The sequence below is a fragment of the Lynx rufus genome, unplaced genomic scaffold (genome assembly GCF_022079265.1).
Source record: "Lynx rufus isolate CCGP_SWC_20201006 ecotype Redwood Valley unplaced genomic scaffold, mLynRuf1.p SCAF_6, whole genome shotgun sequence".
NCBI lineage: Eukaryota > Metazoa > Chordata > Mammalia > Carnivora > Felidae > Lynx > Lynx rufus.
The window spans coordinates 5979456-5995191 of NW_025814878.1; positions in this window are offsets into that span (position 1 = coordinate 5979456).

Consider the following 15736-nt stretch of genomic DNA (forward strand, 5'->3'; position numbering starts at 1 on the left):
AAAGTTCATTTGGGCTAAGTAGTTAAATGATCAGTTGAAAAGAAAAGTACTGAGCTGGAAGACTGGGACAACAGATTATTTCAGAATGTCAAATGAAAGGATTAAGAGATTAAAATTATACAGTGAGATGGTTTGTGCATTTGAGCCCCGTGTCAGGCTCTGTACTGACAACACAGAGCCTGGAGCCTGCTTCACATTCTGTGTCTCCCTCTCTCTCTGCCCCTCCCCCGCCCATGCTCTGTCTCTCTGTCTCTCAAAAAATAAATTTTTTAATAAAATAAATAACAAAAAAATAAAATTATAAAGTGAGAGGCAAGAGACATGGAAGATGGCCCAGAAGGCTTAAATACATAACTCATAGGATTTCTGAAAGGCAAGGATAGAAAGAAAGGAGAGTAAATATTCTAAGAAATGGTGAAGAAAATTCCCAGTATTGAAGGAAAAAATAAATCCTCAGATCAAAACAATTCATCTGATCTTGAGTAGAATTTAAGCACACACACACACACACACACGCATGCACATTCCCCTAGACACATCACCATCAAATTTCAGGTTATTACAAATGACGAGAAGATCAAAATGTTTTAAGAAAAACAAAAAGTTTTTTAAATCAGACTGACAATGTCATCTCATCAGCAATGTAGGAAAATAGTAAAACATCTTCAGACTCTGAGGGAAAAATAACTTAGGAACTAGAAATCTACTTCAGACAAGGTATTAATCGTATGTGAAGATAGAATTAAATATAAAAAGTTATGACATAGCACAAAACAAAAATTGTTCAATAAAGCCCAAATCTGGATGAAAGATATGGTTTTTAGCATAGGTTTCTTCTTTGATCTCCCCAAACCACCACGAAAACAGAGCAAAACCAAAGATGCCCAAGGCTAGCTGGCAAGTTACCCCACAGAGCCCCCAAATTCAAGTGAGAAAGATAGAACACTAAAAGCCACAAGACCACAAATTTGTGTTAAAGGAAGCAGTGGGGAGGTAACTGGCCTTCTCGCAGGCCTCCAAAGCTGAGAGACACTCCCTGTAAAGTTCCACATGGCAACCTGAGAACAGCTGTGGAAACTAGGTGATCGGTAGGTCCAGTTCACAGGTACAAGCAAGGGACCATTCTGCAACAGGTCTAATGATGTCAGGACCATTTGGACCTTAAAACTAGCCAATCAGAGCTCCATTCCAAGACAAAGCCTTCTGTTGAAGAGAAATGGCTGGGAGCGATATCCAAATTGAACAGCGCAAAGATAATAGAAACAAAAGAAAGTGAAAGTCCACATAAAGGTTGGGGAGGCAAGCAGTGAAAGCAGATCCCAGAAAGTGTGAGCTTTTCTTCCCCCCATCACCATTTTTAGAAGACAACAGATTTTCAGAGCTGCAAAACTAAAACAAACAAACAAAAACCAGACAAATGAAAAAATGAACCCTACCCTGACTTACTCCTCCATCTCCCTTCTATAAAGAAAAGAATACTTATGTTATGTAATAAGCAAGGAACAGAAAAGAATCAGTCACATGCCAAAGGAAGTTACTATAAGCAAAAAAAAAAAAAAAAAAAAAAAGGAAAGCACACAGGGTAACATCTTTATAAGCAATATAAACATGTGAGAAAGGCAAGCCCTACAGATAAAACCATAACCTCGTATTTTAACACAACCTACATCATAAACTATGAAAGAATATTACAAATCCAAATTCCAAAAATCTCAGCAATAAGACATTTTAGAACAATAGGGTTTCAAAGAGGTGACATAATTCATGAAAGAATTTTTTTTCATTTCAAGTTAATATATCCAAAGTGAAGAATAAACTAGAAAGAACATAAGAGCTAGTGAACATAGCAGATAATGTCTTAAGAGAAAATAGATGGAAAGAAAGAAATTCTATGATGAAAGAAACAAATAGGAGTTAAAAGAAATGAATAGATTTGGACTATGGGTAAAGAAAAACTAGCACACATATAATAAGAATCCCCAGAGACTAAAACTCACACTAAAATGAATTCAAGAAAAGTTTCCTGAATATAATATGACTCGAAACGATACATTAAAGAGCCACCATATGTCTTTGAAGACTGGACTAGAATGGCCAATATCAAGATATGTTCCAATGAAACTATTATATTAAACAAACAAAAACAAAAACAAAAAAAAACAAAAAAACAAAAGCAGCCTTCGGGGCATCTCGGCAAAAAGCCGCATCAGTTACATGAAAAGATGTCAGACTTTTGATGACATCTATCTGTAGAACTAAGGCTAAATAATGTTTATGAAGAATATAGTTTAGTACAGACTGGCTCTACTTCTTTTAATATACCTATTATTTATTTCTGATTTTAAAAACAGGTACTTGAAAGTATCATTACAAATTTATGAAGGATTTATTTTTTTTTAATTTTCTAGCTTTTTTTCACTGAAAAGGCCTGGAAATAATCACCAACTCAGTAGCAAAGAACATCCCTAACACCAAACAGATCTCTATAATTATTTCTCAATAAAAACGAAACAAAAACAAAACCCAGGGTTCTCTGGACAAAAGGCTGATGCCAGGTCGGGGGCAGGAAATGTACAAGATAAGTGATTCTCGTCATACTGGAAAGAAGAAAGTTATCAAAGGCCACAAGGGTCACGTCAAGAGGATTTAGACTTCAACCTGCATGAGCTCGCTCCGGCTAAAGAGAGGACAATTAGAGCATCGATAATGACAACAACTACAATCCACTGAAACACAGATAGGTTTAAATCTATAGACTTACAATGATATTTTTAGACACATTGTTCATATTCACAAACTCATTACTTGGAAAACTGCCAAATAAAGAAAACACATCAAATGTATATCTTGCTTTTCCTATGTGATCTAACCTAAGGACAGTTACATGGGATCACCACTCATTATCAGCGGCTGGTAACATCACATAAAGACAAGAGCCAGTGCTCACGGGAGAACACGCTGATCTGAAGTAGGCTTGCCAAACCTGAAAAAGGAAGAAACCAAAAAGGGGAGGAGGGGGAGAAAACCAGCTTCAGTCTGTTCAATCTCCTAGATCTCGCTACTATTTACAAGACATAAAAGGGACAGAGAAATGGTAAAGGCAAAAGTAATCAGCAAAATCCAAAATGTGAGAAACCGTATAGGACAAATCATGGTAGGCTGTTTAATGGACAAATTGCAGAGGAAGGGAGGGAAGGAAAGAATCTGTAGATTAAATAGGATTTAAGAAACATGTCAAGCAATTGCAGTGATGGATTTATTTGGATTCTAATTCAAACTGAGTGTATGTGTGTGTGCATGTGTGTGTGAAGTGATCTAAAATATACGAACGCTGTTAATATTTGCTAGCAATGAATTCTTCTTACCACCATTTAGATAGTGATAGTATGGCGGCTATTTATTTTTTAATGTAACTACTGTTTAGAAATATAAACTAAAATATTTACATTAAATATTTATATTTGAAATGATAGGATATCTAGAATTTGCTTAAAATAACCTGGGGAGTATGGCAAGGGGACCTGGGTAGGCATACGAATTAAACAAGACAGTCCATTTGATAATTGTTGAAGCTGAATGATGGATACATTGGATTTATTAACTGTTCACTCTACATTTATATATGTTTGAAATTTTTTCCCAATTAAAAAAATTATATAAAACTGCTTTTGGAAAAACTAGTAAGCACAATGAAGATCTTTTTTTTTTTTCAAAAGCACAAAGAAAACAATTTAAGAATGAAAAACAGAAATAGATAAGGAATACTTTGAAAACTATAAAGACAAATGTATATTAATAAATTTGTAAACAATTTAACCAGTTCTTCAAAAATGGCTCAAGAATTAAATCTTGGGTAGACCATTTCTATTGAAAAAATTAAAGCCATAGATAAATACATAACCCCTAGAGCTATTAGGCATGGATATGGTAGAATTCTAACAAATTTTCAAGAATCAGAAATTCCCCATCTCATACAACCTCTCTTAAAACGAAGACACATACAATTTCCCAAATCAATAACTTTCTTACCATAAATGTGCTGCATCATAAAACATTAAAACTCCAATTAAATCAAAGACAAGACTAAAGTGCCCAGCCATTGCTACTGTTTAGCTGTATATTGAAGTTTTTGCAAGTAAAAAAACCCTAAGGCATAACTGAAAAAAAAAAAAAAGAACAAATGTCACGATTTGACAATGATATGAAAATCTTATCAAGTCAACTTGTTAAACAATTAGAATAAAAACATTCAGAAATATAGGGGTGCCTGCGTGGCTCAGTTGGTTAGGCGACTGACTTTGGCTCAGGTCATGATCTCGCAGTTTGTGAGTTCGAGCCCCGCCTCGACTCTGTGCTGACAGCTAGGAGCCTGGAGCCTGCTTCGGATTCTGTGTCTCCCTCTCTCTCTACCCCTCCCCTGCTCACGCTCTGTGTCTCTCTGTCTCTCAATAATAAGTAAACGTTAAAAAAAAATTTAAAAAGCATTCAGAAATATAGGCAACTGAAAATCCACATGGCAAAATGCGCATCTCCTTCTCACAAAGGGGTAAAAATTGGAGAGGTGGGGTGGGGTGGAGGGGGGCGGGGTGGGGGGGGAATAGCTACTTTCCACACTTCGTATTGATTGAATATTGTTCACTGAGTATGTGTTTTTTACTACTACAAAAAAAACCCTGAATTTTTAATTTAAAAAGAAAGGACTCAGCGATGTCAAAAATGAAAACTAAGAAGTCCAGAGCAGAAGAGGCCAAAAAAAAAAAAAAAAAAAAAAAAAAGTATGTGACCTTGATTGTAAGATCAGCGATATATATTTATGGTATATGCTTTCACCCAGTTTTGAAAATCAGAGCTAAATAATTGATACTGCGTCAGCTGTGCCCATATACATTTGATAATGAGCTTTCCCCTTTGTTCTCCATATATAATAATTTTCAAACTTCCGCCAAAGTGTCCAGTAACCAGGCGTCCCCGAGAGACTAAGAGTAAGTTTCTAAGATTTTGCCACAATAAAAAATATCTTGGAATCTTATGTTTCATCTTAAAATTCACTCACATTTTATATTGTGAAAATTATATCTATTTTAATATAAACTTAATTACCTAAACTACTTAAAATTTCCCCAAAGAAAATGGGGGTGAAAGGAATACTGAGAAGACTTGTCACACTAAACTTGTAGAGCTGAACCTCTTTTATAAAACAACGTATCGTGTTTCCTTCCACTCTCCCATTTCCAATCTCCTCTCTCTAAATGTTTTTTAAATTGGTGTTAAATAAATGTTTGTTGGGTTTAATTTAGCGCAATTTCTTTTCCTTGCTTTTAGTGCTCCCAACAGCCTGATTATCCTAGCCTGTAAGAAACTGGGAAGGTATATTTAGTCTGATTTTTCACGTCTTTTGGGGTTACTCCCCCGCTAGAAAAGGCCTCGTTGATAGCTAGTTAAATGGTAAGCCAAGGCTAGAATCCGGATCTTCTAACTTCCAGCCTAGTGCTCTTTATACTGAATTGCCTCCAAAATCATTTTAAAAGGGTCAAAGCATGACATGGAAGAAAAGAGTAATTTCTTTGACCACCTCTGGATAATTTGAGCAAAGAGAATTATCAGAGGGGTCCTAAGACTTCACAGAACGGACAGGAAGGCCGAGGATCCAAGCTGGAAAATCAGAAAGTGAAGGAAGCCCCTGGGTGTTGGAGGTGAGAATTCCAGCTGCATCTCAGGGCACCAACAGAGCGACGGGTCTTGGCCTGCATGACCAGGCGTGCCAGCTACCTTTGGTCAGCACACCCCACAGAGGGAGGGAACACAGCTAGCCTAGAGGTGAGACATGTCTATGTGCCTAGCAATGGCCAATGCACCTGACTCAGGGTCCCAACCCGCAGAATCCCACAGGGAAGAGGGCAATTTCACACAAGGAAATAAAAGTGCTGATAACAAGATAGAGAACAAAAAATGCCGTGAAGAAAAAAAAAATTTTCACCCTACTCACCCCATCTACCTCACAGAATTACTGTGATAAGAGAATTAGGTAACGTATGTAAAAATGCTTTGTAAACTATGACAACCTCCACAGGCATTGTGATTGTTACTTCTTCTTCAAGGTAACATTTCAACAACTCTATTTAATATCTTGTCTCTCAAGGTGAAATTTTCAGGCAGGCTAATGAAAGAAATGTTTTTCCATGAAGAGATAAATTCCACTGGACCTTTCTCAGATCGTACCATGTAAATATTTTACCTAACGGTCGTATTACTACTGAGGTAGTCTCCCAAGCCACCACCTAAAGTGTCGTTGCCCAAACAGTGGAGTACAGGTGAGACTTCCATCATGATAAGGTTTTATCATGAACAAAAGTTTAGTTCAGAAGTCTTTCTAAATAGCATTGAAAGTCCACTTGCATTAGAAAACCAAATTTTCTCTATAACAAAGTGTATTAAGGCAAAGCTTGGATTAGTCATCCACAGAGCACCATAAGTTCCAGGACGGTGCCTGGAAGGGTCCAGCCTGAAATGAGTTCAAGTTTCCCCTACAGAAAGGAAAGAATAAAACAACCCTTGTTTGTCTGTGATATGTGTATTGGCATTCTATTGTCGCTATAACAAGTTATCACAAATTGAGCAGCTGAAAACAACACCCATTTATTATCTCATAGTTCTGTACTCAGACATTCAGTTTGCTGTCTACTCCTGATTTCATAAGATCAAATCAAGGTGTCAGCTGGCCGGGCTCTTATTAGGATACTCTGGAAAGAATCCGCTTCCACACTGATCCAGATGGTAGGCAGAATCCAGTTTCTTGGGTTGTAGGACTGAAGTTCCCGGGCTATCAGCAGGGAGTCACTCTTAACTTCTAGAGGTCTCTGTAGCACATTTCCCTATACTTCTCAGAAGCAGAAACAGCAAGCAGAATCCTCCTCATGCTTCGATTCCTCCTGGTTTTCTTTTATGCTTTGTCTCTCCAGCTTAATCTCCCTTCTGCCTTCCTTTTCCACTTTTAAAGTTTCACATGATTACATTGGGTCCACCTGAAGAATCCAGGATCCTCTATCTTAAGGTCATCAAATTAATGACCTTAATTCCACCTGCAGAGGGCCTTCATAACATCACCTGTTTAATGTTTAACTGAGTAGCCAGAGAAAGGAATCTTGGGGGAACATCTTCAGAATTCTACACAATGTGTCTTCAGGAGTGACCAGAAAATTTTCAAAAATTAGAACGATAAAAGCCAATACATTTCTACAAAGCATCATGAGTAACTCAGGGTGATTATTTTATGAATCATAATCAGAAGTGGCAAAAAATGGTTTATAATTTTCAAAGATCGTCATGAGACCAGTGTCACAAATTAAAGTCCTCAGCTGTATCAAAAATTGGTGTGACCAGTGATGAAAAGTTCCAAATATTTCTTTATATTTCTAATACATAAGATACTCCTTAAAGATGTGGAAAGGAAATGTTCAAACATAACTCTACCTATTTCTCAGATACTACCTTATATCTAAATTTGCTTTTCATCAGGTTTTATGAGATGTAGTTTCTAAGAGTTTTAGTATATTCAAAATCTTTGTAACATGAGTTCAATTACATCTGCATTCTAGGCCGAAACAACAATTGGCACATAGGACAGAATCCAGACTCCTCACTTTTCCCATGTGGAATCCCCAATACAGTTGCAAACACACAGATTAATCACTAAATCAGCAAATATTTACTGTAGACCCATGGAGAAGCACTCTCATTTCTAAGCGCTTAGGATCACACAGTGTATAGAAATAGAGAAATTGTTTCTGCCCTAAAGGATTTTAGAAGGCAGGAAAATATATGATCGATAGGAATAGTGTGTTCAAATAAATAACATAATTTTAAAATCGGCTAAGAAGGGCATTGGGGTGTCAGGGAATATTGCTGTAGGTTGCAAAAGAAAGATGTTTAATAGGAGAAAGTTTCTTTGAGTAGGTAAGTCCATAAATGATTCTGGAACACATGAATTCTAGCACTGCTAATCTGAGGCTGTCTTTGGTACATTGGGGACTTACTAAGAAGAGAAGGAGAACCAGGGAGATGTAGACAGTCATAGCTGATTTACAACACTATGAGAGCTGGTCTGGAGAAGAAGCCTTGATGGAAAACTTTTGAGGCTCTTATTAGAAGACTGTAGTTGATTCAGAAGACAGTAGGACTCTCTGACAGAGTTGGGAAAAACAGGGAGATGTAATCAAGGCAGCAGGCTTGAAATAGGGATTTATCGCACAGTGCAAAATAGCTCCAAAATCTGGACTCTGAAAGCAAGCAAGGACGGAAATAGAATAATCCAGTAATAGTTTATCAGCGGTCAAGGGATTTGCTATGGCGACAGTGGCAAATGATTTGATGGTTTTGAGTGGAAACAGTGAAAGCAAATGGGCTTAAAAAGGTGGAGATGGAATTTGAATGCAATGCTAGCAAAGATGTCTTGATTGCCATGTGGTTCCAGGGATGTTTATTCTGTAAGATGTTCAACAACTTTTAGTAACTCTGAGATGAGTTCCATTTGTTTATTGAACAAGTCGGACATATAAAGGGCTTTAGCATTGCATTCCTCTTATGTACGATCCGTATTTTCATGTTAAAAAAAAAATACCCTCTTTCCATGTATAATTCACACCTTTCATATCTAACCCACAGAGAAGCAGACAGGTCTTCTCAAAGTAAGCGACTGAGACTAAAGCATGGACAAAATTATTGCTTCTTAGAGGAAGGGCATAATCAGATCTGTGTTTTAGAATAATCCTCCAGGCTGAAGAGTGGACAGAAATGAGGAAACCTGGATTGACAGCTGGCCGACCTACTAAGTAGAATTAAGAAAAAGTGTTGGTGACTCAATGACCGTGGCAGCGTGAGAATGGGGAGAGGGGCTTGAACTGAGATATGTTCAGGGGAGAGAGTACAATAAATAGAACTTGATGACTGGCGGGAAATTCAGGACTACTGAGGAAGCAGGAGCAATCAAGAATAAGCCTCCGGCTTCTCGATTTTATGACGAAAGTCTGTTTTGTTGGAGGAGAAGTTTGGGGGAGAAAAGAGCTTGAGAAATTTGAATTTGAGATGCCTCTAAGACATGCAGGTGATACTGTCTTAATTGGATATATGGCGGGCAGTTGGCAGGAATTCCAGAGAGAGGCCCAGAGTCTTGAGTATAGAGTCCATGACTGATGCCAACAGAATGGATGCAGTCACACAGGAGGCCATGATGGGCAAGAAGATACGGGAACTCAAAGGGCTAGTACTTAAATATGCCTGCTGTGTTCTGGACAAGAAGAGCAACAGGATGGATAATGGTTCTCTCAGAACAAGACTCACTGGCTTCCTCAGATGACTTTCCCAGGGTTTCCCAGTAAGTGGGATTAGTAAATGCGTTCATTCAACACCCGCTTTCATTCCAGACACCATACAAGGCCCTAAGGGATATGCTCAGGAGCCCTAAAAAGAAGAGGAACCTCCAGAGTGTTGCCCTCAAGTTCCATTTTTGAAGCTGGAGGTTAATCACACAGTCAATCCTAAATCAAAAGCTCTGTCTGGGACAGATATCCTTCCAGATCATTCCGAATAATAAAGCACCTCTACTGTAGACAAAAATTTGCAATGTACTTCAAGGTATGTTTTGCAGCTAATTTATGAGGAGATGGTATTTTTAAAAATTAACTATTCTGTAGTGGATTCTTTGCAGCTGATGGGATCTACTGGCAAAATTTTGTCCTACAAATGTCCAGGCCACTTTGGCTCTTTTATGTCCGATAGCACTGAGTTTTGGAGTTTCAGTCAAATATTGAACCAGGAATTATTTTTTAGAACATTTGAGCATAGGCACCCCTACAGTCTGCCTAGAAGCAATTGGCTTATCACTATTATTGAGGGAAAATATGAGTTAATCTCTTCATAATTAAATGTCAATTTTATGACCCACATATTTAATATGACTAGCATTATGGATATTGTTTCCCTCATAGTAACATCTCAAATATGTACACTGTCTTTATAGAACATGTACACATATAAAAGTTTTTTTAATCCTCATAGTGACATATTAATTTATACCTCTACTTTGCAGATGAGAAAATTGAGACTCTCGAACGCTGGTTGCCAAGGCCACACAGCTAGTATAAGGCACAGTGGGAACCTGACTTTTGATATTTAGATCTCAAATCAATTATTTTTCCAACCAAATAAATATTTTAGGTAACCAACATATGGCATTCAATAATTTCACTTTCCACAGTAACCATAGTATTTTAATTTGGGGTATAGATCTTTCCTTCGCCTTTTATGTGTTCCTAATCCTTCTTCCCGGCCTTCTTATTAATCTTTTATGTGTTTTAATTATGTTTGCTTTTAACCACTTTTTGGGAAAGGTGGGGTATCATAAATAAATTAATAAATAGACACACAAATAGATTTTAAATCTGAGGCTTGCTGATTCCCCTGACAATAACGCAATTTAAATCATATTGAGGTGACAAATAAAGAAAGCAAAAACTGTAGATGGGAACCATCTTTTCATGTATTTTCAATAAGACACTCGTTAATTTCCGCTAATGAGGACAATTCCCCGATCAAAATTAATCTTAATCAAGAAAACAGTCCCTACCGCTCCTGCTTATAACCCCAAGCCCTGAGGATCCATTCAATTCCTCTCGCTATTCAGAAGCACTTAGCGCAACTATTTGGAGGGTCTAGTGAATCTGTAATTTCAAAAGAGAAGAAGAGAAAGTATGAAAGCAGAGGCAAGATCGCAGTACCAACATCCATCCTCCACCCACCCGTGAAACAGATTATTTATCTACTTGTCCAGAATCCTCTTCCTACCTATGCCGTATGCCTTGTTCTATGTCTTTTCCTGTTTCACTTACTTTCACTTTCTCAAATGCTGCCACTTACAGATGATTAGTGTTAGTTAATACCTCTTTATTATAAATGTAAATGTTTCTGGGATTTATTCATTCAATGAATATTGATTGAAATCTACTACATGCCAGGTGCTATGCTAATAACTGGCAATATAGTCCCCTCCCCCCCCCAAAAAAAACCCACCCCAGACACATTTGGGGATGATGGTATGTGAGCAGCCATTCACAATTAGTAAAAATTATTGAAAATGATTTGCTTCACTTTGCTGGCATTCACATGAAATTATTTTCCCCGAAGAAAAAGACTCCTGTAGGTGTGGATGAAGAGGAAAATCGGTGGTTTGGGAACGTGATTTTCTACCCTGATGAGAAGTGGGTAGTTATCAATCTCCTGCTTCTTCGCTCCAAATCACCCTGCACTACCCTGCACTGTGGTCATGGGATGGACTCTAAACATTACTCCTTCAGAGCGAGCATGATGTGAAGCTTTGTGAGTAGATGCCACTGGAGGGATATTGAGGACCAGGATCCCTGTTAATTCTGTGCACTGTGTTTACTATTATTATTGTTGTTGTTCTCATAGCGTCGTGGGTATGTGTGAGCCAGACGGTGCTGGCTCTGCCCCAGAGCTCACGGTCGCTCGGTGGCCTCACAACCTTGGCCTCGCTCCAATTACCTCAGCTCATGATCTCGCGGTTCCCGAGTTCGAGCCCCGTGTCGGGCTCTGTGCTGACAGCTCAGAGCCCGGAGCTTGCTGTGGATTCTGTGTCTCCCTCTTTTCTGTCCCTCCTCGGCTTGTACTCTCTCTCCTTCTCTCTCTCAAAAGTAGATAAGCATGTAAAAATTCTTTTTTTAATTTTAAGTTTCTCTCTACACCTTTGTCGTTACCTTCCTATTGTAACTTCATAATATTTTGTATTGAATTTTCACTCTTTAAATTACTGTTGTTGGTTTCTGTCTCCTGGCTGGACCCAGACTGATACAAAGGGCTTTTGAGACAAGACACTAGGAGAATGGCCAATGGTAAAAGAAGAAAATAAAAATGCCTGCAAAAACCTTCACCAATGGCAACACTTTGCATCGAGCTAAGTAAGCTCAACCCCAGGAAATGAGAAGGGACCTCAATGACTGTCTTCCTTCTCCCCACCTACACTGCGTTCTCCCAGCTGGTCCCTGGATTGCAGGATCCCAAACTAGAGATCAGCCTTGGAAACTAACCCTATTTTTGTCTCACATTAACGATGCAAAACCTGTTTTTAGTTCCATACAATCAACGTATAAATAAGTTCTTAGGAAGGGAAAAGACATTAAAGCGTGTATATTCCCTGGGGTGCCTGGGTGGCTCAGTCAGTTGAGCGTTCGACTCTTGATTTCGGCTCAAATCATGATCCCAGGGTAGTGGGATCGAGCCCTGAATCAGGCTTCATGATGGGCAAGGATCCGGCTTAAGATTCTCTCTCCCTTTCTCCCTGCCCCTTCCCCTGCTCTGACCATCCCCCCCACCCCGTCTAAAAAAAAAAAAAATGTGGGTATTTCTGTTACCATGATCACATTTTGAAAATCAAATATACATATTAAATCCCTAAAAATCAAAGCAAAAGAAAATCGATAAGACAGTATCGGCCGGTAGAAAGAACATGAGTTTTTGCAGCAGGCCAAAAGTTTTGAACCCTAATTCCACTGTTTACCAGCATTTCCAGAAATTCCCACATTGACGCCCTGGGAATCTCAGTTCCCTCAACTGTAAAATGGGAAGAATAACATCCCCCTTATGAGTTTGCCATGGCAATGATATATTATCATGTATGTAAAGTGCATCACACACAGCAGGTGCTCCTCAATAAGCATTATTTGCCTTATCCCTTTATCTTTCTTTTGTTGATGAAATTTGTTGTGTTCAGTCTGAGAGAGGACATTTCTTTCCCCCAGGAAGCACTGAAACGCAGCAGCTGCTTGAGACAGTATTTCCACCTTTGCGAGCCTGCCCTGTGAGATTCCCTCTCAAGGAGCAGCAAGTTAAAAAGAGAGAAGCTTCTTTGATATGGCCTCTTCACTCCCAGCCTGAGCCAGCTGAGATTGTGGATCCTGGTTCCCTAAGCGTCTAAAAAGCTTGTATCAAGGAGGGCCCTCTTCCCACACAGGGTTTTAGGCCTGACATTATTTCAATGTTCCAATCGCAGCATTCTACATGTGAAATTGTTCTGAGTTTAATGACATGCTCGTTGCATATGGGATTATGTAATTTATGTAAGTGATAAAGAAGTTCTGGGCTTTCCGACAGGAAATCTGTCTAAAGCAGAGCTCATTCTTCTTTGAGGGTGGAAAGGAAGGCTGGGAGGAGTTATAGTGAAATGGCAATAAAAAATACGTCAGAAAAGTTAGTCAAGTAATGCTCTGAGACCTGGCTCACAGCCCAATTAGGATGGAACAAAGATATATATACAATCTAGTTAAGCTAAAGAATCTTTAATTAAGCTAGTGGAAAGCCAAGGGTTTTAAAGTTCAAAGGATATGTAGACTTCTGTCAAATTCCTTTCAGAGAAGGGGACAAAAGAAAATTCTGGAGCTCCTAGAGAGTGACAGACTTAAATAAAGTTCTGAAGGAAAACTTAATACAACGGAAGCAAGAAAAGAAAAAAAGAAAGAGAAAGAAAAAAAGAAAAAAAATAGGATTCTGTATAATATTCTTCTGTGTTTGCACATTGACTTATTTTTTGTGCTGAAGGAAGCCGCATTGAGTATTTCTTCTTGAAAAGTGCACACAGATATCACTTCATAGTAGTGCTGTTTAGGTTTGAGAAACTATGAATCATTACATTTCTGAATGGCAATAGTCGATTATTTGATTGGAACTCTTTCAGGAGCCCTGCATCCCTTAGGACGCCCAAGTGCCGAGGCCATTCTGATGTTGCTGAAGCTCCTCCTGGTGCCAATTCACAGACTCAAATCTGATTTAGCAGGGCCTCATGCCGCTCTTAGGAGTTTTTACTCTTTTATCGCACATAAATAATAACAATCATGCGATAGACACCTCTTGCATCTAGTTGGTCACCAAGTTCTAGAACTGCTGCCCTCTCTCCATCCCTGGGTCCAAGCCTTCGGACTCCCCTGCCACTGACACATTTCAGATTCTCATCTTCCAGTTCCCCAGCTATTTCAAAAGCCTGCTATAGAACTTCCTTGCCTCCAGTCCCCTTAATCTATTTACGTCATCCTGAGCTTGTATTCCACCAATGGCCATCCCTCGCCCAAAGGATTAAGCCAAGACTCTCCAACACGTGTCTGAGGCCCTTCCCGCATGGCTCTGTCAGTCTTTCCATTATCACCTCCTCCTGGTTTTATCCCCTCAAACTCACTGGCTTGTGCTTCCTGGCTATACCCAGGCTCCTCACTGCCTAGGATAACCATATAAGCTGGCTTCAAGGCAAGCTAGCAATTAGCACTGTGTCAAATTGATATTAATCTGGAGAAAAGATTGAAAGTTTTGTGGGGTAAGAGCTCATCCTAATCGTCTAGCCGTTACGCAGACATTCTCCTAGGAAGCCACTTAGTGACCATCTGTTGTTACATGAGCATCGCCCTTGGGAGTCCCTCTCCTCCACTCCAATCAGCTTTCATAGCGTTTCTTACAACCACAATCAGTGTTCTCCCTGGGAGGAGCTCTAATAAATACAATCTCACCATCTTTTAATTGTCAAGTGATGTTTTAGCACCCCATATAGAGTGGCACCCTCGAAAGCTACCCATCTGATCAACCCCCTTATGTACAATGACAAATCTCCACCCATCCTTCAAGATTCAATTAACACATCACCTCTGTGAAGCTTTCCCTACCTAACCCCCAACTCCTGCAGAATTAATTAAACAGACACTTTAAATGCATCTACTATCACCAACGTCTTACGATTTCTGTCTGAAGTGCTTTTCAAATATTATCTCACTTTTTCCTTACAACAACCACTCTACAAGCTATGTGCTATATTTTGTGCCTCATTTATAGGGTAAATGGTAGGCAAATGGTACCATTATAGGTAAATGGTTGAGCTGAGATTCAAAGCCCGGCAGATTGGCTCTGGAGTCCTTGTTCTTAGCCTGTGTGCTTAGCTGTGTGCTTACTTATTTTTCTACTCCACTGGCAATACCTCTTGTGATGATCTCTACTATAGCGGGAATCTAATCATACATTAAGTATTTGTTTACATGCTGGTTTTTCCACTAGATTTTGAGGTCCCGAAAAGTATGGGCTCTTGCCCATATGTCTATCGCTGAGAACTCGTTTAGACTTAGTAAATGTTAGGCACTCTCTAAATATTTGTTAAATCACTAATTAATCAATCAGTTGTCATAAGTAAAGCCTGTGTTTGGATCTCTGTTAAGAATCCCAGAAAAGATACCCTACATATTCTAAAAGACTTGCATTTCATGTGGGGTATGAACAGAGAAGTATTTGGTCACTTATATCTTCAAAATCAATGCAAATGGCTAAATTATACTTGCTAATGATAAATTCAATTACCAAGTTGCATGTGTAATAATAGGACATTTTCAAAAGCAACTTTTATAATGTAGCCTAAAAGCATATTAGTAAAAAATATTTTTGGTGTCATCAATATGATGAAAAAAATTAAGATGATTTTCTGATAATCGCTTCTAAGAGAATTACTGTAATGCAAGGATAATTAAGGCCAACCAGGGAGATAAAAACCTTCAGATTCAAGATGTGAAGAAATGTCAGAGGGTGTGAAACAATTGTTCTAATTTTTTCTCATTTGTAAATTCATTTTATGCCTCCAAGTGCAATATAAATTATTTACCAAAATTAGCTGTAATCACTTACAGGGACAAGTGCAAGCAGG